At 39.8% G+C, this 20,301-nt stretch overlaps 1 protein-coding gene across 4 annotated transcripts in view; it reads right to left on the reverse strand.

Annotated features, from left to right (window-relative positions):
• Positions 1–20,301, reverse strand: part of THRB (thyroid hormone receptor beta) — a 160,457-nt gene that overhangs the window by 106,611 nt on the left and 33,545 nt on the right. The window lies entirely within an intron of this gene.

Consider the following 20,301-nt stretch of genomic DNA (forward strand, 5'->3'; position numbering starts at 1 on the left):
AAGTGAACAAGAAAGATTACTCCCTGCAAAAGAGGAACTCAATTTAAGAAAGTATAAAACTTTGACATATAAATCAATATTTTTTTAAAACTCCTAATTTTCAGCAGAAAGCTTGCTTTGTTCAGCGGGCTCTTCTCCCTGTGCATTAACCCCTTCCCAGAAAGACTTTTCCTACACAGAGCTGACCAAGGACCATAATTCTGTGGGAAGAGAGAAAGTGCTCTGAAGCATTCATAAAGGCTTATTTTATTACCTCTAAGTTACTTCTAATGCTAATCTCCTCATACATGTAAACAAGTATCCTATTTCAAAGGTTTTCCTTCAGGTTGGGGTGCAGAGGACCTTTCAGTTCTTCTTCTTCTGCTCTTTATGGAAGCTGAACTCCAAGGAAAAATAGGAGCTACTTCTCCAGTCCTGTTTCTTACAGCAGAGTGGCTTGATCCAACCAAGAGCCACTCAAGTCAATGGACAGCAGATAATGTTTGGTTTAGGCCCCATAACAGTGAGAAACTGAGAAACATGTTTTCACCCGGCCTTCAGCCATGCACAGTGCCACCACTAATGAGTGGCTGCTATAACGAGACCTTTTGCAAGAGTCATATGTGAGATGAATTAACAAACACAATGCACACCTCACCCCCATCTCACAGAGGGGAAATATCATTGCAGCTTTATCATAAGTATGTTTAGGTGTTCTGATGCCAGCCTACTGCCAAAGGAATTCACTGATAGGGAAGGGCAAGGTCTGTTTGCAATGCAGTCCTGCCTTGGGAGATGCATTTCACGGCTTCCAGCCAAAGCCTCCAAAACGCCTCCAGGGTAGCAGTTGGGCTGGAGCTGCCCCATCACGCCCTTCCACTGCAGCCGGATTTGCCTATTTTTGCAGTTGGCACCACCAAAGGCTACAAAAACTTGTAGTCAGCACAATCCCTTCCAGACTTTTCAGTCTCTTCAGCTAATAAACACTGAGAGCAGTGCATAGACTGGCAACAACCGTACACATAGTTTACATGGGAGACTCTGCACCTTTTAGCCTTTCTTTTTCATAACTATTTCTGTGTGACTGTTACCGTCATGGCCCTCACTAGCCTCAAAAGAAAACTGCCCACCACACCAGCCTGCAAAAACATCTTTTCACCTAGTACTGCCATAACAAAATCCTTTTTGCTCAATGTTTCTAATCCCCATGATAACAGTGCTGGACACAGAGCGTCATAATGAAGAAAACAATACCGGTTTGAATATGACTCAGCTGTGGTTTCCTCCTTTGCTGCTCCAGCAGCACCAAGAACGGGCTCAGGAGCTTAAATCTTGATGCTAAATACATGTTCACTGAGTAGTCAATCCTATCATTTTCAAGACAAAAGAACAAGTCTGTGCAGCCCAAAAGTACTGTTGATGTACATCCTACAAACAGTATAATGTACTACCTAAATGAAAAATACTTTCAACGGTGAGTGAGGAAGACTATGGTTTTAGTAATGTCTCCATTTGTCATTAAAAATTCAAACAAGAGAAAAAACATCAGAAAGAGAGCAGGCAAGGATTATAAAGAATATTGCATATACAGGTGTACCTTGTACAAACAATTTTTGGAATACATTCAGTCAAAGCACCATCAGTGCTCAGGAATTCAGTGATCCTTTCCAACAGAGAACTGCAGAGGGCTTCACAAAACAGAAGTCCCACAGAGGAAAGTAAACACTACCTATATTCAGATAAAGTGCTCCAAAGAATCCTGAAGAGTGAATTATGGGAGTGAAGTTTAAAAAAACAATGCATGTGTGTAAGTAAATGTAAAACTGTATGTGCAATGACCATGAGCCTGTGTGATAAGTAAATATATACATACCAGAACAGTAATTACTTATCTAACTTGCTTTTGTGGGCCTGTGATGACACTGGCTTTGTGAGCTACTGTTGTACTTCTGCTTGCAAATGAGCTGCACGATGGAAAACCACCCTCTGGAAAGCTCATTCAAGCTCAGAGGGATTGGTTTTGTTGTGATGCTAGCTTGATGTAAAACTTGAGTTGTGCCCCTAATCTGACTCTTATTCAAAGTAAAAAGACCTTAGCACTACGAAAGGGGTGCTGTAAACCTGAGCAGATGGCCCACAGAGAAGAGGAGGAGGTGGCTCGATACTGTTGTGCATAACAGCACCTAGTGATGCAGTGAGGACATGAACATTTGTATTTCAGTATCCTCGGCAAATGTTAAGCCTGAGAGAGGCTGGTCTAGTCTATAAAATGCATCAGAATCCAGAGGCTCAGGAGGAAAAGCCAGAGCCAGTTCAAATCCGCATCTCTACACTGTCTTTCCCTGCAAAACATTATTACCTTTTCAATAATGCCTGCTGAGAAGAATCCCTCTCCCACGCCATCCTGCCACAGGTGTCATCTGGGAACGTGCTAGTTGGCACAGACCAAAATCATGTCACAGAATGTGCTAGAAATTAAACAATACAGACAACCATAAGATACAAGTCCTGACCCTGATTAATTTACCCATGCAGACAAAGCAGTGGTGGAGCAAAGTGGAAGTGGAGTCTTTAAAGCCCATCGCTGTAGTTAAAACACAAACATCAGAAACAGGGCAGTACAGCAGGACCAAACACTAAGATTCCAAAGTTTAGCCCCGTAGCCACAACATGACCAAGCTGGTGCCACAAAAAAGCAGGAAGCACAAAGAAGTTCTAAACACAGAGTAAAACTTCTCTCTGGAAATAAAGAGGCCAGAAGATGAGTGCTACAATAGATATCAGGGTGCTGGCAAAGGCAAAGTGTGAAATGGATCCTTTCCAGCATTCAGTTTAGGAAGACAAACATTGTTCACAAATTCACTGTAGCCCTGCTTATTTTCCAAGCTCCTTAACTCATGCCAAAGGGCCTGGACTTTCTGAACATCCTGTTCTGTTTCTTCCACCACTAGTCTTAGTTGTCAGTACTAAATGTCTTTATTTCAGAGTCACATTTTCTATCATTTTATTCCAAACTCCTCCCTTTGTAGCTTTTGTATTTTACCTCTGGGTAAGAGTGAAGACACGTAGATTAATGAGAAGTCTAAATAGCACATTAAGTTACACCTATTGTAAGAGCCCTCCTCAAGTAAGCATCCCAAGGCACTGCATAAAAATGAAACTACACCAATCACATTTAAATCTAACAAAAAGATTGCAGACTGGGGTATGCCTTGAAGCATAAAGACTGATGGTTAAATGAAGTCTCGGAGCCACATGAATACAGACCATTTTACCTGCCACTGCCAGGGTACATTAGTGATCTACTTGGATGTAAAGCTAAAGAATCTTCATGATGGCCTACTGGTAGGAAAAATATTCACACCTGACAAGGACAGGAAAACAGTTCTAGTCAACGAGTAGTAGCTAGCTACTTCAGGGATTTCCTATCTGATGAGCAGCAATGCTTCCTGCACCACTCAAAGGTGGCTCCAGAACACATTTCTGCTCCTATCTTTGCTCCTCCACGGCTGCAAGAAGTCCAAGGTAAAAGTGGACTACAGCAGCACAGGCCTGGGCAGAGACAGGGATGTCATGTCTCACCCTACTGACTTAAGCTCCCAGATCCACTGCTCTTGGGACCCCACTAAGATCACAGGAAATGACAGCAAAGACCTTGGCTGAGGTGCACCCTGGGTCTGGCTCACCCACTCGCACAGACACACCTCCTGGCCACTAGGGCAAATGACATGGGAGAAGGTGTTTCTCTTGGTACAAGAGGGAACTGCTGCTGTCAGGGAAGTGCCAGGAAGTCCGTCACAGGGACACTAAATAGTCCACTTGTTTCCCACTGCTCTGCTAAAATACTTCCTATCTTGCTTCCTTCCTTGTCCTTCCCACAGAAGGCAAGGCTGAGATCAAAGCATGCAGTCAGAGTTACAAGGAACCAACTGGTAATCTTACTTGCCTTAAAACAACTGCACTTCTACACTGGCCAATTCCAGTACTCAAGCAGCCATGGGGCACAGAAGATGCTCCCACATCTTAGATCCCAATGGCACCTTCAGAGCACCCTAGCAAGGAACATGGATGACCCTGCACTTGGTCTCAAGGTCATCAGGAGCTGCTGCTGGCTGTCAGTACCTACATCATGAGACCCAGCAGCAAAGCCACAAGCAGCAGGCACAGTCCCACTGTGCTCCAATCCCCCATGCCCTCCATACAACCCTTTCATTGGAATCCTTCTGTATGGCTCCTCACTCACAACTACTGGGCTGATCGTGCTGCTGTCTGGGAAGCATCACTCATGTGTAAAGTTCCCATGTAACTACTTCATCTTGCCCTGCCATTTTGAGGCAGAAATTATTAAAGCAATATACAGATAACCAGCTGGCCCCTTGTGGAGATTTACTTCCCTTTCTTGAGATAATTCAGGAGAAAAGAACTATGGGATGTACTTGCAGCCTCTTCAAAAAAGTAGTATTGGAAAACAGCTGTGGCCTGCAAACTTTAACAAGCAGTAGTGTGTCTTACACTACATTCATCCCTACTTTAAAACTATGTGTTTATTAACATACACACAAAAGAGGAAAAGGATGTAACACAAATTAAAAGTGGACAGGAGGCTGCAGTTTCAATAGTGAAGTGAAGCTAAGGTCTAAGGGGCATCAAAACTTATACCTGTTCCCAATTACTTTGTGTGCAGCTGAGGTGACCACCAACACATGAACATTCTAAAAATTGTGGAATTAAAAAAACACAATTAAAAATTCGTATGCCTGCCAACATAGGGACAATTTGTGAAGAGCATTGACTTTAGTGGGTCAGCTAAAACAGAGCTACAAACTTATGAGGGGCACAGAATAACATCAATGTAGGAAGAACAGGAGGTCCTCAACAATGCTGGAATCAGATTTGGAAACTAACATAGGCCTATGTATGTGAAATCAACCAAACGAACAAAGCTGATGCATCAGTGAAAAAGGTCTGGATGGACAAGACTTCAGGCTCACACTGATCAAATAAGGAATACTTTCCTTACTATCTGGTTTAGAAATCACTTGGATTCCACAGTGGTCATCTAATGGCCAACAGGAAAGCAGGGAAACTATTTTAAGTAAGCATCACTAAAAATAAAACAGGAGATGCAATGAAAGGAAAAAAAGAAAGGGGTCAGTGATAAATATAGTAAAAAGATTTTTCTATTTATATTTTTAAGGCTATTTATATTTGAAAGCTTTCCTTTTCAGACACTGACAGGCGGGCTTCCACATTCATTAGTCTGGAATTCATTCAATGACATAGTATTTTTAGAAACATGTAAAGGTCAACAGAAAAAAAAAAGACATTAAAATTAGGTTCTGTCACAATTTGGGGTTACAATTATCCCTTCGTATTCGAGTTCAGCCACAGATAAAAAAACCCATTTCCCAGTATTACACTGATACGCATTTTGAACGCTCTCCATGAAATTCTTCTCCAGCAACAGGGCACACTCTGAAAAAACTAGTGCAACAGTTTGACACAGTCTGACACAATTTAATATTGCCTGGAGATAAACTATTTCAGGTGAACTTGCTGTTTGGGCTTGATTTCCCAAAGAGCTGAATCAGGAAACCAGCACAGCATCTGTGATGGTAGGGCCACGGAAAACATATACAACACCACACAACAGAAAAAAACTAAAGAACAGAACTGGAGAGGACACCAGAGTACCTTCCAGTACTTAAAAGGGGCCTAAGAGAGCTGGAGAGGGACTTTTTAAAAGAATGTGCAGATACAGGACAAGGGGTAATGTCTTCAAACTGAAAGAGGGTAGGTTTAGATTAGGAGGAAGTTCTTTACTGTGAGGGTGGTGAGACAATGGAACAGTTTGCACAGAGAGACTGTGGATGCCCAGACACTCTGGAAGTGTTCTGGAAGGCCAGGTTGGATGGGGCTCTGAGCAACCTGGTCTAGTAGAAGGTGTCCCTGCCCAAGGCAGAGGGGTTGGAACTGGATGATCTTTAAGGTCCCTTCCAAACCAAACCATTCTATGACTCTATAACTGAGGAGAAAAGGATCCATGAGTGTGGGATGAGTGCTGAAAGACTGATCATATGCTGGAGAAGAACTGCCGAAATACCCTGCACAGTCCTTTCCAAAAATGTCGCATCTGGCTTATCAGAAGATAAGGCGTTTGAAAGGAAAATGCAACTACTCTTGCTCCTCTCTAAAGTTCTTCACAAAACAGCGACAGTGCATCTGGTTATGAACAGGTCACATTCATGAACTCATTCAGAAAATGTGAGCTAAGATGCATGCTGCTTCTAGTAACCGGGATGATCTAACTTTAGTTTCAGAGGCAACTGACTGCTTTCAGCTAAAATTAAAATCTGTTATTACCTTTGTAAAGTGTCAACACTGTTTAGCTTAATTACCTAGCTTTCCTCTCTACCAGTCCCTTCCCGATGTATTTATTAAGGAACTATGTTATTGTGCCTCACATTTTACTTTACTAGCCTGCTCTGCTAAGACAAAGGCTCTCAGAAACGCTTTTCTTGCTCTACCTGTTACAGTTTGAATCGTTTCTGAATTCAAAACTCAGAACAACCCACGAAATTTGATTTTGTGCATCTTTCTACACTGACCATGTCTCCATAACCTTCAAGTTACATCTATTCCATTCTAGATCCGTATTTATCTTATTGATTTAGGTCTAGATATTTGCCTTGTTTTGATACAAGTTTCAAGAACTTCTTAAAATATTTTCTGTACTTTTAAATGTTTGGGCTTTTTAGTCCAGCCAATTTAACTACCTACCAACCTCATAACCTTATTTCCTAGTTTCACAGCCTGGTCTTCTGTTGGAAGGAGTGTTATTTACGGACCTATGTATGCTTATGCTTGTATTACATTACAAATATCTAAATGCATGGTTCATACAAACTTACTTTGTATAACCAACTCTTCTACAATGTCACCATTCTACATGAATACAAAATTTGAGAGCACATCAACATTTTATTTCAGCAACATTTTTAAGAAGAAATCACATTCACTGCCTGTCACAGCTTGCACCAAAGACTATCAGTGTCCTAAGTTTCCATGGGATTGCATCTACTGTGCCATTTACAGCTGTATTTCTACAAGCAAAATAAACACATCCAAGAATGTTGAGGCCAACTGGCACAGAAAGGTGCCACGTTAGTAAAGTCTATCTCCTTCAAAACAGGTTGGTTGCTTTCAAATTGCATACTGGGAACAATCTCAAGATAATTTGCAAACTCTACCTGGGAATAGTTCAGGTGGGTTCCTGTAAGTATAAACCAAAACTAGGCCAGTGACAGTCAACAGCAGATACATTTGATTTCCAGGGCCTGGGAGTGCTTCTAGGCACCATTTCAGACATGCCCATTGCATGAAGAACTTTTCATGCCTGCATGACCTGAGTTCTTCATGAGTCTTTGTACATCGTCATTAGCTTGTCACTCTCTCACCTTCCTTCTCAGAAACCACACCAGACACAGATTTTAGGAAACTTTTCCGTGGCTGAACATAATAATGTTCATTTTGTTTCAAAAGGGAAGCTGTGATCTTTGCCTCAAGTTTTTCCTCCAGTTTTTTTGTACGCAGTTTTTTCTAGTTTTATGTTCGCATAATGTTTCTTTGGTCCTGGAAAATAAAACACTGCTCTTCCCCCAGAGGAACTCTGCTGACAGATGTGTCTTTCCACCTAAAGAAAATGAGTCTTCAGACACATACATCTGCATCTTCCTCGAACTGCTAGGACCAATGGTTTGGGTTTCTTATTTTCCTTTTCCCCCTGATGCTACCCAACTATCTTATACTTTCTGTCCCTAGTTCTTTAACCACATCCTTCTTCTTCCTCAGCCAAAAATCTTTACTTATCTCCATCTTATCCTCCTTCTTTTCTGGTGCCACTCTTCTTTGGTGTCATCTGTTTCTCACTTTTTCATCTTGAGTTCTCCATCATAACAGATTAGTCTTTCACTTGATTTCTCCACTACCAATTAGTGCCAGCCTCTACACTATGATTATAGCCACATGCATCTGTGGTCAGCTCCCTCAAAGACCTCTCCCTTCCAACTACTATTTTTATATACAGCTGTGCATTTAGATCACCTCAACTGCCTCTTCTATTCCCTCGTGTCTTCAGCTCCTTGCCTTTAGCTGCATCTAAACTACTTGGATATTCTCTCTCCTGACTTCTGTCAGGTGACATTTCTATATAAAAATAGATCCTATCAGGTAACATTGAAGAAAGTAAATCTCCTTCTGTTCCTACATTCAGTCCCGGTGTCGTCTCTGCTATCCTTCATTCAGTGCTGCATCACTGCACATCCCTCCTCATCTCTGCCTTCAAGGAAAAATAAATAGTCCAGACTCTGTGCATCCAGACTCTAAGTTTTCATTAAATGCTGGCTTCCTCTGGCCACTGACTTTTAAAATTGTTGGCCACATGTGAAAGGCAATTATCTGCCCAGCCTGAACTAAGCTCTCCTAGGTGAAAAGTTTTAGCTGTGATCAAAGGCAGAAAAACTCCTTCATCTCCTTCAGCTACAAGTTGAATCCACTGAAAACTGCAAATTGTTCTTGCAAACACCAGAAAAAGAAAAAAAAACACACCAAAAAAAAAAAAAGGAAAAGAGTAATAACAACGTAGAGCAGGAATTCTTGAGCAAGAAGCTTTACTACAACATAAAGAAAAGGGGATGTCTACTTAAGTAGAAGAAAATGAAAGAAGTAGTGGGAGGAATTTCATATCAGAGATCATAAATCCAGTTTGAGTAATCTTACTTTTCTGAGAAGAGGCTAGGTACTAACAGATGACTCCTCATGCTCATGATATAGGAAAAATAAGTTTGCATGAACCTCAGATACAGAACAAAATTACTGGAGTTTTCTTCAAAATCAGAAATGACTACAGAAGCATGTGGCTAAAAAGAAAATACAGTAATAGAGTTCAAGGATTTAACAAAGATATCTTTTTGCAAACCAAAGTACAGACTCCAACCCTTGATTATTCCCATCAAATCATGGTATCATATTAAGGAGTTGTATCACACAAACTAAAATGCACTTTACCGTTTTTTTCCCCTTTAAATAACACAGATTTTACAGTACAAATAATAAGGACAGAGCTTCAAAGTTCATGTGGATGTGTAGGAATAGAGTACAAAGCAGAGTGTCATCTCAAGCCTTTTATTATATAATAAAAATAGCACTTTGTTTGAGAACTGGGAGCTTATCGGTCTCACCTTCAGTGCAAGACTTTCCTGCATATCCAGGCATGCAAGAAAGGATAAGCAATGAACAGCAGGAAAGCCTTGTGCCCCCATTGCTTTGGTTTATCTCCAGAACTCAAACTCCAGCAATGCTGCTAAATAAATAAGGCACACTGAGATACAAACAGAAAGAGCATGCCAATTGCTTTCATGTAAACAAGCAACTAGGCATCACATTTAATTGTCAATAACTGGGAGGATTTTCTAAGATGCAAATGGACAGTATATGCAGAGTTTTAAAGGTACTCAGGAATGGCCTAAGTGATCTAACTGCTGCTGTAAATCTACAATTCCTGAAAGCTGTGACGTCTCTTTCACTGTTGTTAAACATTTTGGAACATCTATCCACTATAAACACTATACTAATTATAATTAATTACATTAATTTTCACTTATAATTTCCACAGAGATTCTCCTAAAATGAAGCAAGCCAAGAATACATTGAAAGAGGCATTTCTTGTGCTAGGGCACTGAAGGTACCTGGCCTCCTGACCTTGGAAAAAAATTATTAACATCTTTCTGGCAGATCACATTTATCTGTGGCCTCTGTTAAAAAGTACAGTGCACAGTCTGACCCACATACCCTGTCAAAATAAAAAACAAACAAACAAACAAACCCAAACAAAAATATTTTAGCTTGCTTTAAATTAGGGTAATTTTTCCCATTAACAAAGAAAGGCAAAAGTACAGTCTCTGCCTGTGACCAGTGCTGCCATAAGAATTTTTTAGAAACATGTATTAGAGTAAAACAAACAAGAGGATGTATCAGAGTAAAAGTCTACAACATTAAATCCATACTTGACATAAAATGTATGGAACTAAAACAAAGCACAAGTCTTTCACAGTTCTTTCTAAAACTTTAGAAATCTTCCTCTGAATTCCCAGTGTTGCTTTGACTTGCTTTGAAGACTAATCCTTCGCCAGAGGTGCTGTATAATTGTTTATGTCTCATCTAACCTGAAGTGGAAGTTGAAATTCAACAAATAAATATGCAAATATCTCCTAGTGATTTGTACTTGCAAAATACAACCCAAAGTTTTATTGAGATCCTATTTAACAATTTCCCAACGGACACATTTCTAGCAATAGATTAAATGCAAATATGATCAGATTTCCTGAAAGCCAATCGTAAAGGACTAGGAAACCTGCGGAAAGAAATTTCTGAACAAGATCCCTAAGATAAATCCTTTTATTACGAAAGATATGGAAGAAGTATGGTTAACAGGGAAATGTGACTGACTGGTTCAGTATTCAGCTACTTTCCACACATTTACATCAAGGAAAATCATTTTTCCCACCAGTGGAAGAATTTAATTACATGGGGTACAGGAAAAACAAAAAAAAAAATCCATTGTGAAAGGGCTCTTTCACTGTTTTAGTCAAAGTGGATGTCTCAGAATATATCAGCTGGGCAAACTGAAAATACAAAAATAAAATATGGTTAAAGATAGTGTATCTTCACCTAGCAATTGGTAACTATGTGTTCCAGCCAGAGAAAACACTGGGAAAGCTACTGGAGGAGTTTTCCTTTGGCTCAGGGAACAGATGAGCAAGAGTTCTCCTAAGGCATTACTTCCAAAGCCAAAAGCTGTTAAATTCAGTGGCGACTAAAGCAAGTTACAACACAGTCTGCTCCAGACTATGTGGACAGAGCCAAACTGCAGTATAATAACATTTAGGGGAAAAAGAGAGCGAGCAGAGAAAACATACCTTATGGTTTTATCCCAAGCCTGAACCAGATTCATGGAGCTGTCTCAAGTAAGTCAGAATATGGAGGTTGAAGAGGCTTTCTGCTTGAAGAGTGCTCACTTAAGGAAGCACAGGTTCTATAGTGGTGTTTTCTAGTGGTTATTCAACCAAGTTTTCAATTCCCAAGTAATAGAGAGACACTCTCTTTGGAAAATTATGCCACTTGCTGTTGTTGAGGAAGACTTTTCCACTCCAACGAATTGCATCTTTCCTGTCATGCATTCTTTCTCAATTAATCAATTTTTTTTTCTGTGTCACTTTACCATTCCAAGCATTTGGATGAGACCATTTTTTTACAGAACTGCTTTCTCCATGCCCCATTCCTACAGGAAACTTCTCTCTTCATCTGTCCTTGTACATTTCTCCATGTCCATGGTTCATTTTCCTTTATTTTCTCAGAATTTCAGTTAAACCACATAAAACACATAAAGACTAGAGGGAAGTTTAAAAAGCCACTGAAGTGAAAAAACGGGCTGGAATTGTGAATTAAGGACTGTTTTTTGGTCAGCTGTGTAGCTCTAGCTCATTGCATAAGCATGAGTGTAAAAGCGTTCTGCAGCATCAAATAACTCCTATTTGTGTAATTTCCACTTCATTTAAGAATTAGTTGGAGCAAACTGCACTGGCAATCTAAGGAAGGCAGAAAAGTTAAGAGGATCTAAAAGGTTTTATACCATGGCTGCAATACTGTGTCAATCAGAACCAGGATTTAGGAACTTGTTTGGGTGATGAGGCACTGGAACAGGTTGCCCAGGGATGCCCCATCCCTGGGAGTGTTAAAGGTGAGGTTGGATGGAGCTTTGAGCAACATGTTATAGTGAAAGGTGGCCTTGCCCACGGTGGGGGGGTTAGAACTCTAGATGATCTTTAAGATCCCTTCCAATACAAGCCATTCTATGATCCTATGATCCTGTAAGAACAAGAAGTGACTTTTTCCTCTTCTGTTATTATTTTTGTTCTGTTAATTATTTTATTTCAAGGAAGCAATGAATAATGAAATTAAAACATAATTATGGATGCTAGTACATTTTTACAGCAGTCTTGTGTTTAACCTCTGTCTCTTCCACATGTGAAAGCTGAAACCATAACCATCTTTTGGAAACACAGAACATCAAATCCACCCATGCAGAACAGGAATACACCAGAGTCAGCCTGCCGTTTTCCCACTGAGGACAGAATTTGTTGCAAGAAGTGAGCACTCCCTGCCATTTTCACTTAGCTTTTGCTGCCAGCAAAGCTGGAGCTCTTTCTATAAAGCTCAGTATCTTCCAATCAGTTAGTTCTCAGAAATGGAATTTTGGACTGGAAAAAGCACAACCCCCTGTATCTCAAGAAAATCAGAGCTGGTGAACATGTGGTTACTTACCTGGAAATCTTAATGGGCTAATACTGTCATTGTATTTTAAAGAGGCTGTACATCTAATTTTATTATTATCCTGTATTAAATCCACCCTGTAACTGAAAAACAAGGCTCTCTGAATCAGCCCCAATCAGGGGGTGAGACTAACGGGGTCTGTGGCTCGCATCTTAACATAAAGAAAGTCAGAAATGTCAAAACTCGTCATAACTGCTCAATAGTATTATCCCTCTGTACTACACATCTACTATAACTAAAGGACTAAGACAAATTGACATCCTCACAATCAGCAAAAATTCAGTACTACTTTTCCTTGGTCACAGTCAGACATGGCAGGGAACACTTTCCTTGTTTTCTGGGTGAACTTTATAGAAACCTTCTGCCTTTCCGTGAGGTGCACATGCATTTCAAGTCTCAGTTCAGAACATACAATTTCCCTCCCGAAATTGTGGTATTTTTATCTTTACTTCTGAGCTTTTTCGGTGATTATTATATCACAGAAAGGACAACTAGCCTTTAAATTAATTTGTGAAAGGACAGTGAAAGATGCTGGTGGCTAGAAGGATGGGAACGAGTTTCTAATGGATCAAAAGAGACAGAGCACTAATGAACAGATGTGTCCTGAAAGGTTTTCTTAAATGCAGGCATGATGACTATCTCAAGACTGATCCATTACAAATACAGGTCTGCCCATCATGGTACCAGGGAAGAGCTCTTACTGTCTCTTGAGCAGAAAGGGAAAACAGCAGAAGGAGCCTCAGTCAGCAGTTCACATCTGAAGGAAAAATAAGGTGGACTCCGTTCAGTCCTTGCTCCCTCTGCAAACACAGGAGGAGCACAAAATTTAGGTGCTTGTCTCCCATCCTTCTGTCTGATTAGGATCATGGGAGCTACAGCTTTCATAGGAAGCCCACAAGACAGCTCCTGTCTTCCAAGGGCCAAACTTCGCCACTGTGCTTGACAGAGCAGCTCAGATAAGAAATACTCCCTGCTCACAATTTTCTTTTGTACTACAATGTGAAGCCCCTGAATAAAGAGCACAGTAGATCACAAAAGATCAACGAATTAGAAACTAACCAGTAAGTGTGACTCTACAGAGTCACTAGACTGTTCCTTTCAGTCACTGACTTAGGCTGGCATGGTCGAGGCAGCTTTGTGACTGAAAAGCAAAGCATTTCAGGATGCAATTCCTACTCTTTCTATTTTTTTTGGTGTGTGATTGTAACTGAGTTAGTTCACCATACAGCTCAAATCGATCAAACACAGATGTTAGACTGAAGTTAGTTTTACATTTATCTTTTTGGGTTCTTTTTCTTTTCCAATGAAAGGGACTTTCTAACTTTGTGATAAAGTGTTCTCTGTCAGGAACAAAATCAGCCATCAATTCTGGCTGGCTGTACCTAAAATCCATTTAAAAAATCCCTAAGATATACATGCATTTTACTTCGAACATCCTGCTCGATTGCATTTGCACTTACTTGAGTAAAAAGTTAGAACTTCTCTCCCTGCCTGAGGGAACCAAAAATATTATCACTGATTAAATATTTATTTTGTAGCAACATGAAATCTATCATGCTACAGAAAATTATTTTGAATTATATGTCTTGAGCAAGGCTGCTACTTAGAGTTTTTCTTTTTACTAAGCTAAACATTTAAAAAAAATATAGCTGGGCCAAGAAAACTCTGTTTTGCTTTGGCACAGCATCAGACGGCACCTTCTGGTTTGCCAACATAGGCAGAATCTTATCTAACTGTGGGATGTGCTTGGATTTACTACCTATTAGCAAAACTATTAAGAAGCACTGAAAGGTTCCAGCCCCTTTTACGTATTCTCACTCAAATCTCATTAGCTTGCATGCTCTCAGTTTGCACACAAAAATACAGCAGTCTTTTTCCAACTCCCAGGGAAAAAATTAATAGGATAGTGTTAAGTCTCATGTTACAAGGACTTCATTACTTTTACAGGCTATGATAAATAATTAAACTGTGCTTGTCAAATAACTGATTAGAGAACATTTTGTGCTGTGGTGTATGTTTTTACTGTTTGTTTACCTCAGCTGACAAAATTAAATCATTCACAGAGTCTCCTGCACAACACTGCAAACTGAAACCCTAAACTTGCAGTGAAGAAGAGCTGTGGGACTCAAAGGACAAGTGTATAAAGGATGTGATTAAAAAGACAACCGGATTAAAGGCACAGATGGGGAAACTGAAACAACAGAACCAAAGCTTGCTCTGAGAATGCTGTTGAATGAGAAAAACCTAGAAGCAAATCTAGCTAAAACCATTTAGATCTCTAGCAGCTTCTAGACAGGCTTGTACCCCTTACAGTGAGCAAAAAAACAGAGAATGCATACATATTGCTTAGAGAGATTAGCACTAATAATATTGAGCCACCACTGACTTTCCCAACCTTTAATTTACCTTCTTATCCACATTTTCCCAGTAATATGTATTAGTGGGGGTGGGGGAGGCAGAGACAGGCTTTGACTAGTGCTAGTAGCAGGGTACAGAAAACTGAAATATTCTTTCAGGGCTGAAATTCAGGGACTATGTGCAAAATGGCAAAGGTCAAAAAATTAGACTAGCAACCTACCCCTCCACCACATCCATAAGACAAGGCCATTTCTGTAATGCCAAAAGATGAAGAGAATTTCTGATAGTGCATATTGTCCTACCTGCCTCTCTTCTCCACAGGCAGGTCTCTGGAGCCCACTTCATCCAGTGAGACAACCCACACAGCCAAACGAAGGAGATGTAGTCAAATGAACAGCTGTCTCCTGCTGACGGGAACTGATCTGTTCGGCCAACCTGCCAATTTTTCCAATGCACTCTTCTAAAGGTTACTCAAAACCAAAAACTGTCTGGCTGCAAATCCCCTCTGGTAGCAGTCAGACATACGCTGTACCAGTCTGCTGCTACCAGAACCTCATCCACCCTCCTAGGGCTGCAAAAAACAGCAGGATCCGCTGTCCTGAACATCATCATGATGTTGAAGTTGGATTCTGTCAATGAGAGCACACACACAATCTGCAATTTTTTAAATGTACTAGTCACCAAAAGCCACATTTCCGTTAAGCCAGAGAGAACATTCCCGATGCTCCCATTCTCTCACAGCAGCAGGATTTCCCTGAATCGACACTTTTTGCAGAGTTATGTAACAGTGAGCACAGCACTCTTGACTCTCATCTGAGCAGACATTGCGAGCACAGTAGAAGCACCAGGGTACTCCTTTACCCCAAACTGTGTTCCAACCCAGCATGTGGATTTAAAAAATTTGAAAAACCGTGTATTTATTTCTTGGAAGAGAGCAGCAAGTTACCCAGGCATAATCACGGATTCTTGTATAGAGGTTAATAAGTAAACAAAGTGCAGGAAACAAGATTGAAAAGCTTTCAAATGCAGTCGAACTGAGCTTTGAAAGCAAGTGCAGTTCTTTGATACAAACCATGAATTTGGGACTACCAGTGTGCTGAAAATGTGCCGAAGGAACTCCCCAGACCTCAGCATAACTCCTGCGTTCTGTCATCCGGAATGCCTTTATAGCATTGCCTGAACAGAAAGAAATGCCAAGGAAATCCTCAGCGATAACCAAAGTCAACTCTGCAGGCTCGTGTACCACTGTCCAGTAGAGGCATTTCTTCTGTGGTAGGAAAGACTGTTTTCCTTTACATTAATGACTTAGTCATGAACTTCCACACAGAAGAAAATAGCAGCAATACGATGTCTCAAATACACTTACTAATGGAGACAGTAATTTTCTTTAGTGGCACAGCCTCCTCCACTCCTTTTCAGAACTGAAGTACCCATGAAGAGTGACTCAGTGGCAGCAAAAACATGTGAAAAAATGACATCCTGAAATTTGTTTTTAAATACTCTCCACAGTCAGTATTATGGCTATCAGGAATTTCTGAAAACCATGGGTATGTAATATATTTTTATGAGACATGTAGCATAAGAAACTTCATACTAAAATATCACAACTATTGCATAGCAACCAGCCAAACATGTTTGATTCCTGACTAACCGAAGTCTTCTCTCCTTTCTACTTCACCACAGCCACAAATCCCTAACCTATTAGCAAGGGTAACAAACCTTTTTTTTTTTTTTCTCCAACATCTTGCCCTGCCTCTCCTTTCTCTCTTTCTTAGATGTCCACAGAAGCAGATGGAGCCTTCACGTGGAGGGACACATGCTTACTTAATCATCTTACTTTGGGTTATCAAACACAAGGGTACTTCTCTTCTCTACTCTAGTTTTCCTATTGCTTTAATCTAATAATTTTTCCAATTCAGATTTAGACTGCCCTGTGTAAACCATATGTACATGTTAGTCCAAAGAGGGAGAGCACTAGGAATGGTCAGGTACCAAGTGCCCCAACCTGCTGTCAGATCGGGTATCAGGTATTCTGGAACACAAAATCCTCTGATATGTCTGGGATCACCCTTGAATTACCCTGGATAATTTTACAGAAGAGCTTTTTCACAAGTCTTTCTACATGGCCAGAATTACATGAAAACTCTCCTGAATAATTTTTTATGCACACACACGGCCAGCACAACTCTTAGCTGTTCTCCCTGTCCTGCTGCTGTGGAGTTACACTGAACATTTTTATAACAGAAGCTATGCAACCTAAGTACAGTAGGGTGACAGAATTCTGAGCTCAAGTTGATGGATTTTTCCATTGCGAGATTTTGCACAGTAACTCCTAATTAATTTTGAACATTGAAATTAATGAGCTTATCAAAGAAACAAGAAAGAGCCAGGGCTATCCTTGGTTCACCACAGTGTTTTGTGTTTCTTCTAGCACAAAATTACTTTTTGACCAACCATTTAAATCTATTTTCTGTTAAAAGGATTTTGCCTCTTACCCAGTAAGACAAGGGTGCAGCTGAAGGTGTAGCTGAAGAGAACTGAAAAATTACTATCCTCCACTCTCTCTCAGTATTCCATGCAGGTCCCAGAGCAAACATATAATTTACTACTTTTTCAGTTTTGGGGAAAGCATATTATTTTATATTAGGAATTCTACAAAATCTGTTAAAAATTTTCCCTGCCCTTTCTAGTCATATGGATATTAAGACTGGCTATAGAAGATCCTATGTTAAAGATGACAGCATCATGCTCACTGAATAACTGAGGAGAATTCTGAATTCATTCAGGACCTTACTTGTATCACAGAAGGAATTCAATATGCATCATGGAAAAATTATTACTTTTCATTGAACTCAATACAAAGAAAGCTACTAAGTAAATCAGGTGAAATATTAGAAGATTATGCAGAGGGATGTGTCTATGGATTGATCAGATAAGAGCAGAAACTGCCTCAGTGCTGGTCTGTATGACTGGAGCACACAAAATCTGCAAGGTCAGTGGCACAGAGTATCCACCACCGTGTCTCTGCAAGGATCTGCTCAGAGACTTTTCAACCTTTCACTGCCAAAACAAGAGTGACCTGCTCCAGCTATGATTTTAGAAAATTCTGTGGCTGCCTGTACCACATAAGAGCCTTTGTTGGTGGAGATGTGGATTTAAAAGGCCTGAAGGAATTCTTATGATAATCTGGTCTGACTTCCTGCCTGGCACTGCCCATAATACCTAACGCAGCAACTTCTTTACAAAGCACAAGAACTTGTAACTCTACTAGAAGACATTTCAGAAGGAGATCTAATCTTGATTTAATTACTCCAAGTGATCTACCACATTCCTTTCTAAGCTTTTCCAGTGGTTAATTACACCCACAGTATCATAATTCCAGTGTGAACTCCTCTTCCTTATCTTGCCATGTTTTTGTCTGTTGGAGCCCTATTCTATCTCCCTACAATGATATTTTTAGATACTAACCACATCACATCTCAAAATTCTCTTACCTGAGATAAATTTGCCTGCTTGGCAAATCAAAACAGGCATTCCTGAATCCAACGCACAGCAGCTGCAGTGGAGTAGTATATACAGTGTTTGACTACAGAGACTAAAAGACAAAATTCAGTTCAAATGCAAAGGAAAGGTACCAAGCACCTTCTTTAACAAGCTTTTCCAGCTTTCACAGCAGTCACCCACTTTTGAGATCTGGAAATTTGGGATCTGTATAGCTTCATTTTTAACCTAACTGATAAATTCTAGCTCAAACAGGATCAGCAGTTACTAAATACTATAGTCAACTCATAAATAAAAAGTTGGCTGATGGCAGGTGGCTTTCTACTACCCATATGTCAAATCACATAAAAATCCTGCTAACAGAATTACCTGGTACTTCTGCAGGCACTGCCAAGGCAGAAATCCAAGAGCGACCAAAATATACCCTCAAATACTTCCAGTTGTGACTCTGGTAAACAAAATAAGTAAATTTCCACTACTGCCGTCACGCTATATTACTTAGGTATATTACTTAGATATTTATATTACTGTAGCATTCAGAGGCTCCACATAAGACTCTCTTGTGTTAGGCGATCAACTACAAACACAGCAGGTTTAATTCATTTTTGCAATGTTTGCCCAGTTCTTGTGTGACTGAATCCTGGTTGGGAGACAGAAGGAGGACTTGTGTCCTCCCTGGATCACAGATGCTGATGAGCTCAGTGTACAAAGACTGCTTAGAACTAGAATTTCTTCTGGCATTTGCTAAATCCCTGTACTACCCGTGTGGTTCTTAACACATTATAAAGTTCCTTAGCTTCCTTAGCTCTATTCCAGAAGGGTTTTCAGTCCTTCACACTGATTTGGTACAAAGAGCAGCATCTTGCTGTCTAGGACATATACCATATATGCACACACCTTTGCAAATACAGGCACATACTCTCAGTTTACTAATACAAAGTAAGAACTGCAAAGCTAGATAGCCTGCTATTTACAACATCGTTTGTTATGACACCTCATTACTTTTTCACAACAGTACTGTTTTTTCCATTAATATTTCACATTTCTACTCACTTGTGGTTTCTATCAGTTTACATTTTGCATAGCTTAACTGCTTTTTTATTTTAGCCTCCCTGTTCACTATTTCAAGGATATCCCTTTGCAAATCAGGAACACAGTTTATGTAGATGTGTCAACTTCTACTAGTTTAAGATGTCAAGGGTTTAAAAAAATGCCTTTTAAACACATTTCCATTTGGAAGGCATTTGAATTGAAATAGATGCATGAAATCCAGCAAAAAACTCTGCAAACTTTTACTTTAACCAACGATACAAAAACAAAACAGGCAAATACAGAAGGAAAGGAAAACAGTAACCAACAACACTCCCCCTCCTTGGTAACCTCTGAATGGCTATTAAAATTGAAACTATTACCTGTGACTGAAATGCAATTATATATTTCTGTAACGTTCTGAACAGGTTCGTTCTGCAGCTGCCTGTCAGAACAACTTGCTATCATATGCCTAGTTATGCTATTTGACATAGATGCTTCATTTCCTAGAAAACACACTACATAGATGTCCTTGCTAGCATCTTCACTAGCAATGGAAAAAAGGAAAAGATAAACCCAATTTTTTAACATCTCTTGCAATTGGTAATGTTATGAAAGACCTCCTTCTATCTTCTGGCCATCTAGGAAATGCGTACAGAATCCATTTCCAGAATGCAGTCTGAATGACATTATATTTATATATTCCTTATTATATTTAACAGGAAATATTCAATGCTAAAAGAATTCACCCCTCCTTTATTTATTTAACTATGTAACTCATAAACTCCTACCATCACATCCCAAACCCCAAAGATCTATGACCAAGCTACTTATTTTAATAGCATATACTCCAAAATTTCATTTTCAAACTGCAAAAAAGTGAAGATTTCACTGACTGAGTAGTGAAAACTATAGCATCAGCTGAAAAATAATTACCTGTAAATTCTTTATAGGCAAAAAGAAGTTTTCAAATCTATGCAGGTATCTTATTTTGATTAAAAGACCAAAGAGTGGTTTAGTAACAACAACAACAACAACAAAAAA

Source organism: Empidonax traillii, unplaced genomic scaffold (assembly GCF_003031625.1).
Source record: "Empidonax traillii isolate 1590-97213 ecotype Southwest subspecies unplaced genomic scaffold, ASM303162v1 scaffold81:size2596050, whole genome shotgun sequence".
NCBI classification, from domain to species: domain Eukaryota; kingdom Metazoa; phylum Chordata; class Aves; order Passeriformes; family Tyrannidae; genus Empidonax; species Empidonax traillii.